Raw genomic sequence first — 14,891 nt, forward strand, 5'->3', positions numbered from 1 at the left:
TGAAAGGCGATGGCTCATTATCTTCCAGTACAGCTTTTGTTGTTTAAAGCCATCCGCTATTCTGTTCCTTTGCGTGTGACCTGGTTTTTCCTCTGTGCAAGCATTTAGGATCTTCTTTGCATCCTCAAATGAGCTTTGCAAATCCAGACAAACATCCCCAAATATAGATTTGTTTTTCTCACAGCATAAAACCAGCCCCTCCACAGCCACAGAAATATCGAAGCCCAACGGATATGAAGCTTTTGATCTTGAATGGAGCATGATGTCCCAAAGGGGTCGATCCCTTATCGTAGAACTTTCTGGCAAAATGAGCTGTGGATGATCCAACCAAGGCTCTGCTGGCTTTCCTGACTCTGTGGACCTGGCTCTTCACATAACAAGACTGGAGGGGTGTAGCTGCTGAAGCGTCTGTAGGTTGACTGTCACTGCCCTTCCACATGTGCTCAGAGGAGCAAAACATCTCTGGTATGGGGTGAGAATTGAGGCAAGGTCTGACCTTCCGTCACTCATGGCAAGAGCAAGTCCTGTGATTCATTTAAACAAAACCACAGTCTCAGTTCAGCCGTGCTAAATCAAGCACTACAAAATCTCCGAACTTCAAGCTTGATTTGACTCTATTTGCTGACCATGGGTTGTGGTGGTGGTAGTAGCTGGGTGTCCCTGCTTCTCCCTTGCTTTGCTCCCTCATTTGCCAACTTGATATTGTGGAAGGCAGAACTCTTCCTGCCAGACCAATCCACCATGGCTGTGTGCACTTGGGGTCTGGCACACATTCAAGATGGCTCCTTTATCATAATTGTACGAGTTCCCTAAGAGGCTCCTGTAAGCCTCCTTGCCCTGGCATGCTGCCCTTTTGGGCAGAACACCTAGGAAGAAGACTGCTGGCTGACAGCTCACGTTGCCTGCATAGGTTGCATATTTGGATGTCATTGTCCTGCCACTGAAGGAGCTGGGGGCTGCTCAGCTTTGAGTCAGGTATTAGTTTTCTTGGGTGATTCTATCACAGCCTGTGCAATTAAACGTGTGTGTGTGTGTGTGTGTGTGTGTGTGTGTGTGTGTGTCTTGGGGGTGGGTAAGAGGTCACCCAGCCTCTTCCTGGGCTGGAGGAGAAACCTTAACTCAGAAGCCATTTTCACAGAGGTTTACCCTAATCCATAACAGCTCAGTCGTTAGACCCTGGATCAAGGTGATTGGCAGCTCCACCTATTTGAAGTTCCACGTGCTAGTTGGTCTAAAAACTCATTGAACAGTTCATGTGTGTCACATGCTGCTCCCTTAGAGAACTCCCAGCTTAGCATCCTTATCTTGTCAGTGTCTTCCAGAACCTGCCACACCTTCCACACACCCCTTACATTGTGCCGGAGTTGCTGTGAACCAGCTGTCTCATGTACCCAAGCACCTCTGAGCAATGGCTCCAGTAGTGACCGTGGGGGCTGGGGAACTGATTCCTTCAGGACAGTTTCCTGAGAAAAGGACATTCCAATTAGTAGGTTCAACCTCATCACTGGAGCTGTCAATAGCAGGGCCCTGGCTCTGGCCAATGCTTTATGAGCCAATAAAGGAAGCACCCCCAAAGTCAAAGGAAACATGTTTTATTTGCTTATTTATTGCCTTTAATTTTATAGCCTCTGGAGGAAATTTCTCCCCTCTGAAGCTGTCCAATTAGCTCTGTTTACCCAAAAGGAATCACGTTCTCTGACTCTGAGTATTCCTGAATAGTTAAGGAGGCACTAGAGGATAATAGAACTCTCTCAATAGATGTATACATAGATAGATATGGATATAGGTATGGATATAGATATAGATACAGATAGATGCAGATATGTTAACTATAGTTAGATAGATGGATAGATGGATGGATAGGTAGATAGATAGATAGATAGATAGATAGCTATCCCTGGTGTGAACAGTTCCAGGTGCTGAGAAGTCAGTTCTTGCAAGGTATAAATTTGGAAGCCTAGGGAGACAGGCCTGTAAGGAGTCACTTCCCTGTGTTGTTCTTAATGTTTGTTTCTCCCCCAGATTTCACTGCTGTTCATGAGAATCCTAGCACTGACCTAGAGTTATCAGTTGGTTTACCAAAGGATGGCTAGTTGATTTCTGATTTCCTTAGACTTGGCTGGAAGCTAAGGGATAATAGGATTCTTGAATGACTATGCTGAGGGATTACAGAAGACAAAAGAAAAGCTGGGTGGAGAAGGGTGTCTTCATATTCACCATAGCCCTTCTTCTGTCTACATGAACTGTCTCTTCTATCTGATGCATAGAGGATGTAATGGGCCCTCTATAGTAGGGCCATCCATTTGGTTGGTTTTTTTTTAAAGATTTATTTTATTTTTATTGGAAAGGCGGATATACAGAGAGGAGAGATAGAGAGGAAGATCTTCCATCCGATGGTTCACTCCCCAAGCGGCAACAGCTGGAGCTGAGCCAGTCTGAAGCCAGGAGCCTCTTCCGGGTCTCCTACTTGGGTGCAGGGTCCCAAGGCCTTGGGCCGTCCTCGACTGCTTTCCCAGGCCACAGGCAGGGAACTGGATGGGAAGCAGGGCCACCGGGATTAGAATCAGCGCCCATATGGGATCCTGGGACGTGCAAGGCAAAGACCTTAACCACTACACCATCGTGCCAGGCCCGGGCCATTCATTTGTACCTGGATTTGGCACCTGTGCAGTGGGTAGAGTTTGGGGCTGCAGGGCTCCGTGTGGAAGAGCCCTAGGGGCTGGCAGCTTCAAAATGGTACTGGCTAATCTCCTGCTACGCTACTGTCCAAGGTTGAGCATCTTCTACAAACACCATAAATAAGCATGGGGCAGGCAGTGTCCAGGGCTCTGCTCATGGTCGGCTCGCAGGGTTGCTAAGTGCTGTGAGCCCCCAGCATTGCTGAAAAGACATGAGCTTCAGGATCCAGCAGCCACCAGCCCAGTTCCCAAGATGTTGTCTTTAAAGTATGCTTTTGAGTTTCAACATTCATTATGACAAAGAGGAACCAAAACCTATCTGGAGGTCTTGGGAGCTGTAACTTTCAGCTCTTTGGATGTCAAGAGCTGTGCTGTTAGCTCCTCACCCTGCTGTTTTAATGAGATTAATGATTGTTTTTGCACTGAGCACCTACCTGTGATGTTCATAAAAAAATGAAATAAGTGATTCACCTGGAGATAGAGAAGGATATTGCTGTGAAAGTAGATGTTAACAGGCTCTAGAAATATGATAATTATCAGCTATTTGAGATGCAGTGACTATAATATAGTAACAAGATGTATTATGCAGATGGAAAGCTCCCAGAGAGATGACACAAGGTAGAGTTACAAGAAAAAGGAAGGAGAGATCTTGTTTAGTTGTTCTTTCTGCTGTAGTGACACTGAAATGGAAGGAAGTTAAACCTGCAAGTTGAAACGCACATGAGTTCTGGAGCCTCTCCTTGTTCGTGGTGTGAATGTGTGCGCTGGGCAGCGAGCCTGGGTGTGGTGTGAGGGACGTTACCCTCCTGTTGGGTGTCCTTTTTTGCACCAAGACCCTGTCTGGATCGATGCAAGCCAGACTATTTCAGAACACTTTGGGGTAAACTCTACTCTCCTGTCCTCCTGTGTTTTTTCTAGGATATGGGCACTTAAGAGGTCCTGTTATCCATGTTGCATTTGAGGCCTCCACAGCTCACTTCTGTGCCAGCAACAGTTCCCGCCACATGGATTCGCTGCAACACTGTTGATATAGTGAAAGTTAAATCCTTGGGTTCACATTTCCTGATTTTTGGTGTTGGCTGAATGGATGAACCCACCTGTATGGAACTTGAAAAGTGGGTATTTCTAGTTCCAAATAGGCCTTGAATCTAGATTTCTCCCCATCTCTGACAGTCTCATCTAAGGCACTTCTTTCCTGGGCTACCCTGTATCTTCGAACTTGCTGTTAAATGGTCTCCGGCCAGCCAACCAGCCATTTGTCCACTATTGTGTCTTTTTTTTTTAAATAAGTTGATCAGCTCCTGCTGCTCCTTCCCTAAACACCATTCCAAATTTACCTTGTGTGGTTAGAGCAAAGTCCATATTCTTCACTATGGCACATGCACCCCCAAGCCAATGTAACGCATCCTACCACTCCTCCACCTGTACACAGTTCTCATTATACTTCTTTGTTCTCCCTGCTCATAGGACTCTTACCTTTGCAGTCATCTTTGCCCCATGACTGGCTCTTTTTCACCTTTCAGGCGCCAGCATTGTGACCTGTGCTGACTACCTACTCTGCTCCTGCATATTGCCTGAGTGCAGCAGGTGCTGTTAGCACAAGAAGCTTCCTGGCTCTGCAGGGAACTCACCTCTGCCTAAAACACATACAATACAGACCACCTCCTCTGTGCAGAGATAGCCTTGTTGCTGCCAACCCTCAGCAGCAGACCCCCAGAACAGGTACCCGGAATGCCAAAAGTGATGCTCGCATGTTGTGCCACTGCCTTCAGGCCTGATGTGAGCCTTCTGCAGTCCTCAGGCTTTCAAAATGCTAAATATACAGCATTAATGGGATCTTGCTGGCATCTCTGGTGAATAACTAAAGACACCTTTATGTTGAAATGCAGATTTTCCATTGAAAAGCAAATTTTTCATTGCAGGCATTTGCAGAAACCTGGGTTTGTATTTATAAAATAAGTTACATAGTAGAGCATAGTCCAGGCCCAGAGCGCTTTCATTTGATTGCTCAATAAATACATTTGCACTCATCCAAAGCTCTCGCTTCTGAGTATTTTGCACTGAGGTAGTCAAATAAGTGGCAGTAGCCCTATTGAGTTCTATTTAATTTCATTCAATAATGTTTTATTGTGTTCCCTTTTTTTTTTCTGGACCACATGCACGAGAGATAGGTTGGTGGTGCTTTGCTTGGGACGAAGTGAGATGAGGGGTGCTTAAGAGGGGCAGTGGGGTCAAATTAAGGTGGATGAAGATTGGGTGGTCCCTGCCCCACACTGAGACACTTCTCTGAATTTTCATTTCCTTGGCTCTGAAATGAGGATAGTAATACCAACCCCAATGGGTTACTGTGAAGATGAACTGAACTTTACAATGCATGGTACACCAGCTGGCATGGCCCTGGTGTCTTTATCAGCAGCTGAATTTGAGTTAGGGACACAATCTAGCCTTTAGTTTCATTGCCTCAGTTAGACTCAGTGTGTAAGAGGCTATATGCATGCGCCATTCATTGTATTCAGCAGGGGCTCAATAAGCACTCAGAGTATCGTTTGTCACTGTGTTCTCATGATTGATGCAATCATAATCATCTATTTGCACAATCCAGAAATAATCGCTGACTTGTTAGTGGGTTCTCTGCCAGCCCTTTCTCTGAATGTATCCATCCTGATTTACAAAAGGCAGAGAAGGGCAGTTCTAGGAACCCTTAGAGACAGTGCAGGACAGGCTGCCTCTGACCTGATCCATCCTCACACATCCCTCTTACCGCTCTGCTCTGGGCCTACCTCAGACCAGGGTCCCTGATAGCCAGGCATTGGCACCAAGCCCTGCAGGCTCCTCCACCCACACAAAGGGCGGCATGGCCCACATTCAGATAGGAGAGCCCGTTTTCCCTCAGGAATTGGCTGTTCTTGGTTGTCCCTAGTGTGAGATAGATCACCCATTCTTTCCTGGCTGCACGCTCCAGAGAAATCCACTTGTCTTCCAAGTAAACCCTAAATAAAGCACAGACTGCTTCCTGTGAGTGGCTTTCTGCTGAGGCTGCCATTGTTCACCTCTCTGATTGTGTCCCTTTCACTCTCGGGCCCTGTCTTGGCTAGGCCTGTTCATGACGCTGGACAAGTGCACTGCTGGTGGAGAAGGCTAGCGTGCAAAGCCATTTTATTGGCCAGCAGACATCCAGGCTGAGCCTTGCAAGAGTCAGTAGGACAGGAGTGAGTGACATATCTGGGTTCCCTGATCAGAGGGCACCAGCAGACTTTAAGCCTCATCTACTTGTCCTCTTCCTGGATATCCCCCAGGCTGCTTTTTCCATGGATGTTTTCCATGTTGGGGATGTGGTCTCCAGTAAAGCAGTGTTGGGAAGTTGGCCCTGTGAGAGATGATTGGTTTGTGAGGGCCCTACCCTTGAGAATGGATTGATACATTTGTGGATTTTCCCAGGCATGGTGTGGTTGGCATGAGGGTGGGGATGTTATCAAGGTAAGCTGGGTCATTATTTCTCATGAGACCTTTCACCATGTGTCAGCCCTGAGATTTCACAGTCCTCGCCAACAAGAAGCTGTCACCTGATGCTGGCACCATGCTGCCAGTCTCCAGAATACCTGCTAAAGCAGTCTTAATTCTTTATCAGTCTCCCAGACTGAGGTCTCAGTTAACAAAATGGGCTGTGACCGTGTGGTTCTACAGCGCTCTCCTTTCATGTGCTGAGCTCTGTGCTGTGGACAGACTTGTAGCTCAACATCCATGGCAGAGATGGTGAGGGTAAACAAGTGAAAGATCAGGGGGACGCATGCAAAGGCCCGGGGGGACCAGCAAGAGGGAGTCTGCCTGAGGTTATGCTGCCCTCAGCACCATTGGAAGCACACTGCACCTTAAGGGGATGCTGCTAAGTACCAGCTCACAGTGACTGGAAGAAAGTCTAAGGATTGGCCAAGGGACACAGATGGTGGGATCTTAAAGCTAATCCCCTGCCACTGCCAATATCTCAATAGCTGATCTCTGGACAGGACTCATATAGGGACCAAAAGTTCACCCCAAGTTGGGTCTGCAGCATGGCCACTTGCTGAGCTCACTGCAAGTAGGGCAATGCCCTCCTACTACTCTGATGACAGAGAGAAAGGGAGATATGTGAAGTGTAGGGGGATGCTCCTCTCTTCTAAGAAGGTGAAAGCTACCATCTAGGGGCTAGAACGTAAACGTGAGGCATGACAGAGTATAAATTCCTCTACATAAGAGCCATGGGAGCTTGCAAAGACACAATATGGTGCCCAGGGTCTCAGTCCTGTGGACCAAGAGCTGAAGACCTGGTTCCCAGCCTGATGGTCCAAGATCTCCACCCTCAGGGACCCAGGAGAGTGATATTATGGTCTGGCATGCCTCAGAAACTGCCTTTGAGACCTCACTTGGACACAGCTTCAAAAATCATCTCTGGGGCCAGCATTGTGGCATAGCAAGCTAGGCTTTTGTCTGCAGCACTAGCATCTCTTATGGGTGCCAATTGGTATCCTGGCTGTTTCACTTACATTCCAGCTGTGTGCTAATGTGCCTGTTGCAGCAGTGGAGGATGGCCCAAGTTCTTGAACCTCTGCACTCATATGGAAGAAGTGCTTGGCTCCTGGCTTTGATCTGGCCAAGTCATGGCTATTGAGGCCATTTGGGGAGTGAATGAGCAGATGGAGGATATCTTTTGTTCTCTTTGACTTTCTCCCCCTCTCTCTGTAACACTGCCTTCCAAACAAACATGTGATTTTTTACAGAGTCCTCATTTCAAGTGTCCCTATCAGTTGGCCAAACTGACCAGAGATACAGAAGCAGATTGGAAGGGAGGCTTTATGGTGATGGCTGTTTTGGTCCAAGCACATTGCCTAAGGAACCCACTGGGAAGCAGATAAGGGGGAAGGGAGCAGGACCCTGATTCATTCAAAGAACACAATCCATTTGGGGACCTTTGAACCTCTGTAAAGCACCTAACCAGGGACGCTGCTCTAGGGACTCAAGGGAATTGCCATGTCCATGGATTGACTGTTCCCTGATAGAGCTCAGTGGAAGATGGGCTGTGTGGAGCCTTAGTTCACACAGGAAGGAAAAGCCCCACCCCTCTGCCCACCACCTGAGCTTCCGGATCCCACTGAAAAAATCTCATTCCCAAACAACCAATCTATAGCTCCCCCATCAGCATTTCAAAGCAGTGTCATCTATGTGACAACCCTAGGCTGTGGGATGTGGGGTCCACCGGCATCGTGTATGTCCTCAGAGGGCTCCCAGCTTAAGGAGCAACAGGTGTCCCTGGTGCATCTCATGGGAAACAAGGCAGGGAAGAGAGGCAGACCCTGCGCAGGATCAGGGTTCAGAGGAGGGACCTTGGAGATTGCCCTTCGGTGGACACGCTCTCCATCCCAGCTGAACTCTGCTCCTTTGTGCTCCTGGCTTAGAAAGCTATAGTGGACCCTATGCAGAAACCTTGATTTGAGGTGGGTAGTGGTAAGCTGTGCTTTGGAGTGTCCTTCCTGGCACTATTGTTGAACTTGGCTGAGCTCTCAGCCAAGCTGTGACTGTCCCTTTGATCTCCTTGGTATTCCATTAACAAGGCACCCTGACACCCCCAGGGGGAAGGAGGCCTGCTGTTGTCTGGGGTGGCATCACATTGGCTATGCTACATGTGCCCAACCAACATCCAGCTGCACCGGAATGATGGGCAGGAGACTATTCTAGATGTGCTGGTATGAGTATAGCCTTTAGCACCCATACGTATGTGCATACATGTGCATACACATACACACATGGTTTGCGACAGGTGTAGAAAGTATGATTACCATGTTCCTTTTGAAGTCTGATGCATTGAACAATTGGGTGTATAGACGCGGCCAACAGGCAGCTCATACAGGCCAGATCAGAGGCCTGTGCTAGGGAATTTGGCTTCTCAGCCCTTGGTCTATCTTTCTGCCCATTTAACACAGGAACAATGACGTATCATGACTACTGCTCAGTGCCACTGACTGGATGCTTTCCCCAGCTCAGGCCTTTTGCTTTCCAAGCCTTAGAAGGCAGATGTTCTTATCTCATTTCTGTGCCTGAATAAGTCAAGTGGTGTCAGGGATTCAGGAACTTGATCCAATGAGCAGCTTCTGAGTGCCAGTGCCACAGTTCACCCCTGGTCTGCTCCACGCTGAGCCCACATTCTCCAGCTCTCCTTGGGAGACCTACACAAGGGAGTGAAATGGTTCATAACGAGGATAAGTTTCCAGGATTGTCCAAAACCTTTCATGTGCTTCTATGTGAAGTCTCTGGGCACAGTCTGCTGCTCTAGTCTGAGGCCTTCGTTAGCTCTGCACCATCTGAGACAGTCACAAAGGCAAGAAAGCAAGGCTGTCTCCTTTGTGGTTCCTAGCAACCCAGGCTGCTTTTCTTGGCTTCCGGGATCTAAAACATAATACCCCTCAAGCTAATGCATTCACAGTGACATGATGAAAGGCTGCTCTGTTCTGCCAGCCTTGTGTCAAGAGGCGGTGATTTTGTCAGACTCGGGGTTGCAGCTGTCCGACCATCTGTCTGTGTGACCTCCAACCTCTCAGGCAGTTGGCCCAATGGGCAGTGAGGATGCCCTACAATAGAGCTGTTCACTTGTCCTCCTCCTGCTGGAACATAATGCCACTAAAGGTAGGATCCTGTTGGACTTGACTCTGCATCCTTCCCACAGAGCTGTTGACCTTTACCATATCATCTGCACCTGCTGTACCCCCACAAGGAGTGGCTGCTTACTGAGGCTCTCTAGGGGCCCCGAGAAGTCTTACCTAATGGGAGCTAGGGAAGTAGGGTTTGATGCAGAGCCCTAGGACCCTCCCTCACCCAGCCTGGTGCAGCCTTCATTCCTCGTGGCCTCACTCCCTGCAGCCCTAGCCCAAGCTGCCTCCTTGCACCAGTTGGCTGGAGGGGTTTGTCTGTTTTTTCAATGTGCTTTAAGGACTGCTAGATCAGAAACACCCGTGGAGTTGTAGCAAAAAGGATTCAGCATCTTAGAACGAGTCTCTGCTGTTGTAAGAGCTGTATGTTAGGGCGGAAGGAGGAAAGCACTCACCAATTGGTGCCTGTGGACCACCCCAGCCTGAGTCCTGGGCAGGCTGTTTTGTCTATAATGGCAGACTTCCAAGAGCCGTCTGGGATGTGCGTGGGGAAGAGACGTTTTTGGATGCTGAGGTTTGGAAGATGAAAAAATGTGATGCTCAGATGAGGAAAACAGACCTTTCAGTCATCAGTCACTAAGTTTCCCAAAGGCTTCTGGGAAAAGGAACACTAACGCATGACTCCCTCTGAGAGCAGGCCTGGTGCTTTCCTCACACATTTCTTTATGGCATACACAGAGATGACGGTGTTTGTGCAGGGTTACAACGTTCCAGTTTGCTTTGTTATTGGAAGTGGTGTGCTGGAAGTCAGATATACAGAGAGGAGAGACAGAGAGGAAGATCTTCCGTCTGATGATTCACTCCCCAAGTGAGCGCAACAGCCGGTGCTGCGCCAATCCGAAGCTGGGAACCTGGAACCTCTTCCGGGTCTCCCATGCGGGTGCAGGGTCCCAAATCTTTGGGCTGTCCTCGACTGCTTTCCCAGGCCACAAGCGGGAGTTGGATGGGAAGTGGAGCTGCCGGGATTAGAACCGGAGGCCATGTGGGATCCTGATGCGTTCAAGATGAGGACTTTAGCCGCTAGGCCACGCTGCTGGGCCCCCAGTGGTTTATATTTTTAACAAGTGTCACAGCTGGCATCTCATGCATACACTCAAATTTGTAAACTACTGTCCTCAGCCCAGGTCGCATACTACAGATAAACAATAGGGAGATAAACAATGAAACAGACCCTAATAAAGACATTGAACTCCGTTTCCAGAAATGTTTATCCGCTCAGTCCAGAGCAGGGCCTGGCAACAGTAGTCAGTTGTAGCTTTCTTCCCAAAGTGGGGCCAGGCTTAGGAACTCAGGTTACATTGTGTCCTCTGAGATGGTGCTTGTCTGTGCCCTGGACAGGCAGGAAGGTGGTGGGTATGTCTTGGGGCTGAGGCCAACTCTGGGAGACATTTATGGATAGCCTGGGCTCCCTCTAGCAAATGGAACATATGAGTCCCTTCATGGTGACTCCGTCTGGCCAGCAGCCTGGCCTGGTGGGCTCTGCCGAGTTCAGGAACCTGGCTGGGAGCTGGACCAACAGCCTCTGTCTAGCCACCTCTGTTCCCTTCCTGCTCTGGGTCAAAGGCCAGGCAGCAGAGGTGGCTGGTGCAGCAGGAACACACAGCCCTGGGATCACAATGCCTGCTATAGTGGTTGTCACAGTGTCATGAGGCCTGACATGCAGTGTTAATGCGGAGCACCTACAGACTTTCCTTCCTTCCAGTAGGCGTGGCAGCAGATACAGCCAGTGACATGGAGATTGGTACCTGACTCCTGTCCCTCAGGTGCCTGCTTTCCTGCTCACACTGGCTGTGTTCAGAGATGCTCCATTTTTTTTTTTAAGATTTATTTTATTTTTACTGGAAAGGGAGATATACAGAGAGGAGGAGAGACAAAGAGGAAGATCTTCCATCCACTGATTCACTCCCTAAGTGGCTGCACCGGCATGAGCTGAGCTGATCTGAAGCCAGGAGCCCTGTGTCTCCTCCAGGTCTCCCACGCAGGTGTAGGGTCTCAAGGCTTAAAGCTGTCCTCGACTGCTTTCCCAGGCCACAAGCAGAGAGCTAGATGGGAAGCAAGTCTGCTGGGACTAGAACCGGCACCCATATGGGATCCTGGCACATGCAAGGCAAAGACTTTAGCTGCTAGGCTACCATGCTGGGCCTGGAGATGCTCTGTTTCCCATCTTGTATCAATCAAAGACGGGGCTGGCTGTCAGGCGGGTCCTCTGCTCCCAGGAGTCAGGATGGCTTTCCTTCCTAAGTCTCCCAAACATATTACCAAGGCTGAGACAGGAGTCATGCTGTTGCCGAGTGCTTCGCTTACTGTGGAATCACTGTGGATCATTTGAATGCCCTGTCTGGGTCTCACCTCCTGACTTGTCTCCCCAACCATATCTTCCTTCTTAAGCAAGTTCCTTCATCAATTATAAAATCCTCTCAGGAGTTAGGGCTCCAAAAAAATTGCATGGAAAATACTTAATATGGAAAAAAAAAAAACAGCATGGGTCACCATTGTTTACACCCAAATAAAATTACCTTTAAATTCCACTCCCTTGAAGTATCCCCCTATATAAATAGACTAAACTCGAGCCAGCTTGATAAAGGCAAGGAGAAGGTTTCCAGACTCCCCCTCCAGTGCTGCTTGGTCTTCCTTCCCAAAGGCTGTTCTCAGAAGGCAGAATCTCTTGGGAAAAACAAACGAACAAACAAACAAAAAATTGTCTTGGAGAATTCATTAGCCATGTAGGATCAACCCTGATGTCACAGAGAGGGCATCCATAGAAACATCTTGGGAAAGGTAGACAAAACCTGTGCTGTTTATTCCAGAATGACTGCCTTGGTTTTCAGTTCTGACATTTAGGAAAAGACAGTCTGGGTTTCTAAAGATTGCAATGCACTGATCTAGACCAGGAGTTTCAAGATGCTTTTACCTCTGAATCAATGTAGTAGAATCAGTGTACACAGAATCAATGTACTAGATCATACCCAGCATTCTTTTTAGTAGCATATTGTGGAATAACATGGAAGGTCTTAATGTTAGTTGCACATAGTAAACTGACATGTTTTTTGATAAACTTCTGCCTGCTTTGTGTATGTGTGTATTCACATGTGGATTCTGGACAAATGCAAAATACACATATAGTTCTCATCATGCTTCAAAATTTCATAAAAAGGCTGAGAACCATTGTTCTAGGTGAAGAATTCCTTTGGGGTCTGGCTTCAGCTCACACATACGTGCTTGAGGGATTGCCTATGGGCCCCTGACCTGAGCAGAGTGGTGGGGAACACAACAAGGTGATCTCGGGGGAAGCCAGGCCATCTGAGCCCTGTCCCTAGAGAAGGCCCAGCATCCCACAGGCCATCCAGCTATTCTCCCTGGCCAAGTTGGCAAGAGGCCTGGCAGGAGGCAAGGAAACTAAGATGGAATTGACCTCACCTGGTGCACAGGGCAGTGAGTGAACTGAGAGGAAAACAAAGTGAAGTCAAGGTAGTCTCTGTGGTTACCCCTCCAAACCCGCAAACCTCTGTGGTTCATGGACATCGTTGTATCCAGAACTCCAAATGCCTGGAGTTTGCTTTTTTGCTTGTTTGTGGGTAACCACAGATGGTAGGAAAAGCCACTGTGTGTTCTGTAGTGGGTCAGTCTGCTCTACACCACAGGGAGCTGCTCTCTGAGACACTTTCTGCTAGCCATGGGCCTGGGTTTCTGCCCTGAAGACATTTGTGAATCCATGGAAGGCTGTGTATTAGACCAGCGTCTCTGGTTGCCCAGCAGCCTTCATGCTTGGCATCAACCTGGGGCCACAGGTTCTCAGCATCAGAGTATCTAATTTGTTGTTAGAGTGAGCCTGGGTGACTTCCCATAGAGAAGCTGGAGCTGACATTGTATGAGAGAGCTCCATGTGGACGCTGGCCAGAGCATCCACAGCTGACACAGGTGCAGACACACAGGGCCTGCACCCCAAATCCTGGACCTGTGGATCTGTGCTGAAGGCTTTGTCCGAAGCTTTCTCTTCCTTTGGCTGCAAGACGTGCCTGCCTCCTTCCTTTGCCTCAGGTGCCCCAGTAGCATACCTGGCTTGGGAAATGAAAAACTCGCTGGATGGAAAGGGCTAATATCCTCCCATCCACCCACCCCCCATGGTGGTTTCCGTGCACACATTTCTCTGGACACATGCTGCATTCATAATCCAGAGCGTCGGGACATCATAAAGGGCTCACAGCTTTCATGTGATAAATATTTTTACCGTCATGCTCGAGAAATGGATTTTGTTTGAAAATAGCCTATTTCCTTTGATGGCTTCTTTGACGGGGATTCAAAGCTTTTGCTGATCCTGTGGGGGGCTGGGGCTGGAGGGCCTGTTTGTTGCCATTTTCTTTCTTTTTTTCCAAAGGACAAATCACTTCTCCCAGCTGCAGTAGAGTGTGCAGTAGATATTGCCTGGGCTGGGAGATTCACACAGGAGGACAGCCAAGAAAATATGACCAGGAGCCCACAGCTGTTGACCATGCTGACAGTGCTCAGCCCTGGGGCTGCCTCAGCTGGGATACACCACAGGACCTGGGCAGACCCCAGACTCCCAGAACCCTGGTTTGTGTTTATCCTTCTGTGCTATAGATGATGCTTAAAAATTCCAACAAGGATTATTCAACTGGAGTGCAGCCTCATCGTATTTCCTCTTGCAAAGTTTGTTTTTACAAGTGTTCTTCTGTCTTTTTTAAACTGACACATTTCTAATGGTCTCGCTACAGACAGGAAGCAGCCACCTGGGACTGGAAGAATCTGTTCTCAAGATGAGCCTTTGCCAATTGTTGCTGATTCCTGTCACTGTGTGTGTGTGTGTCCAGCCAGTGCTTAGTGCAGTGGGTACTGTGCTATGCTCTGAGAGCCTGGCTTTATCATCCAGGGCCTTGTGATTAATGAATGTTCTCTTCCTCTGCACCAGCACAGCACCCCTGACCTCTTTGCCAGCCTAGCAGGTGGCTTGCAGTTGCTTCCTGTAGCTCTGTAGTCAGATACCAGTGCTGGTAAGAGGTCCCCAAGGAAGGATGTTTGCTGGTTTGCCCAAGGCTCTGGAGGTAAAAGAAACATTTGTTTATCCATCAAGCTGGTTACCTCTTTCCAGAGCCATTTTTGCAGGAGCCCTCATAGGTGGTAGAATGCACTGAACAAAGAATTCAGCATCCAGGGTCTTTGTCTGTTTCCAAGTCTAGGTCCGTCCAGCTGCTTCCTAGCTGTGTGACATCTGGCAAGGCATTCTGCCCCTCTGGGGCTTAGTTGGTCTACAACATGTAGGGAATTGAACTGTGAAACTTTCAGCTTCTAGGTGAAGCCAACAATGCCTGTGCAAGCCTGAGTTGGTGATGTAAGCTGCCTCAGGACACAGGAGAATATTAGACGTCACCTTGTGTTTACCAGTGACAAAGGGGAGGAGTGTGGAGTGGGGAGGATTTGCCCAGAGCCACACAAGGAAGGAGCTGAGAGCACACAAAAGGGGGCCTGGGACTCTTAGGCTGGAGTTTGCTCCCCTGCGACTGTGCTTCTCAGAGTGGGG

General features: G+C 48.6%; 1 protein-coding gene and 1 long non-coding RNA gene across 2 annotated transcripts in view; both read left to right on the forward strand.

Moving 5' to 3' along the window:
• LOC131480190 (uncharacterized) overlaps positions 1-4,647 on the forward strand; it is a 48,605-nt gene extending 43,958 nt beyond the window's left edge. Inside the window, exon 3 of the long non-coding RNA XR_009245315.1 lies at positions 4,202-4,647. This is a non-coding gene — a long non-coding RNA (uncharacterized LOC131480190). The remainder of the gene's footprint in view (positions 1-4,201) is intronic.
• GALNT18 (polypeptide N-acetylgalactosaminyltransferase 18) overlaps positions 1-14,891 on the forward strand; it is a 328,258-nt gene that overhangs the window by 146,495 nt on the left and 166,872 nt on the right. The window lies entirely within an intron of this gene.

This window comes from Ochotona princeps, chromosome 4 (genome assembly GCF_030435755.1).
Source record: "Ochotona princeps isolate mOchPri1 chromosome 4, mOchPri1.hap1, whole genome shotgun sequence".
Classification (NCBI taxonomy): Eukaryota; Metazoa; Chordata; class Mammalia; order Lagomorpha; family Ochotonidae; genus Ochotona; species Ochotona princeps.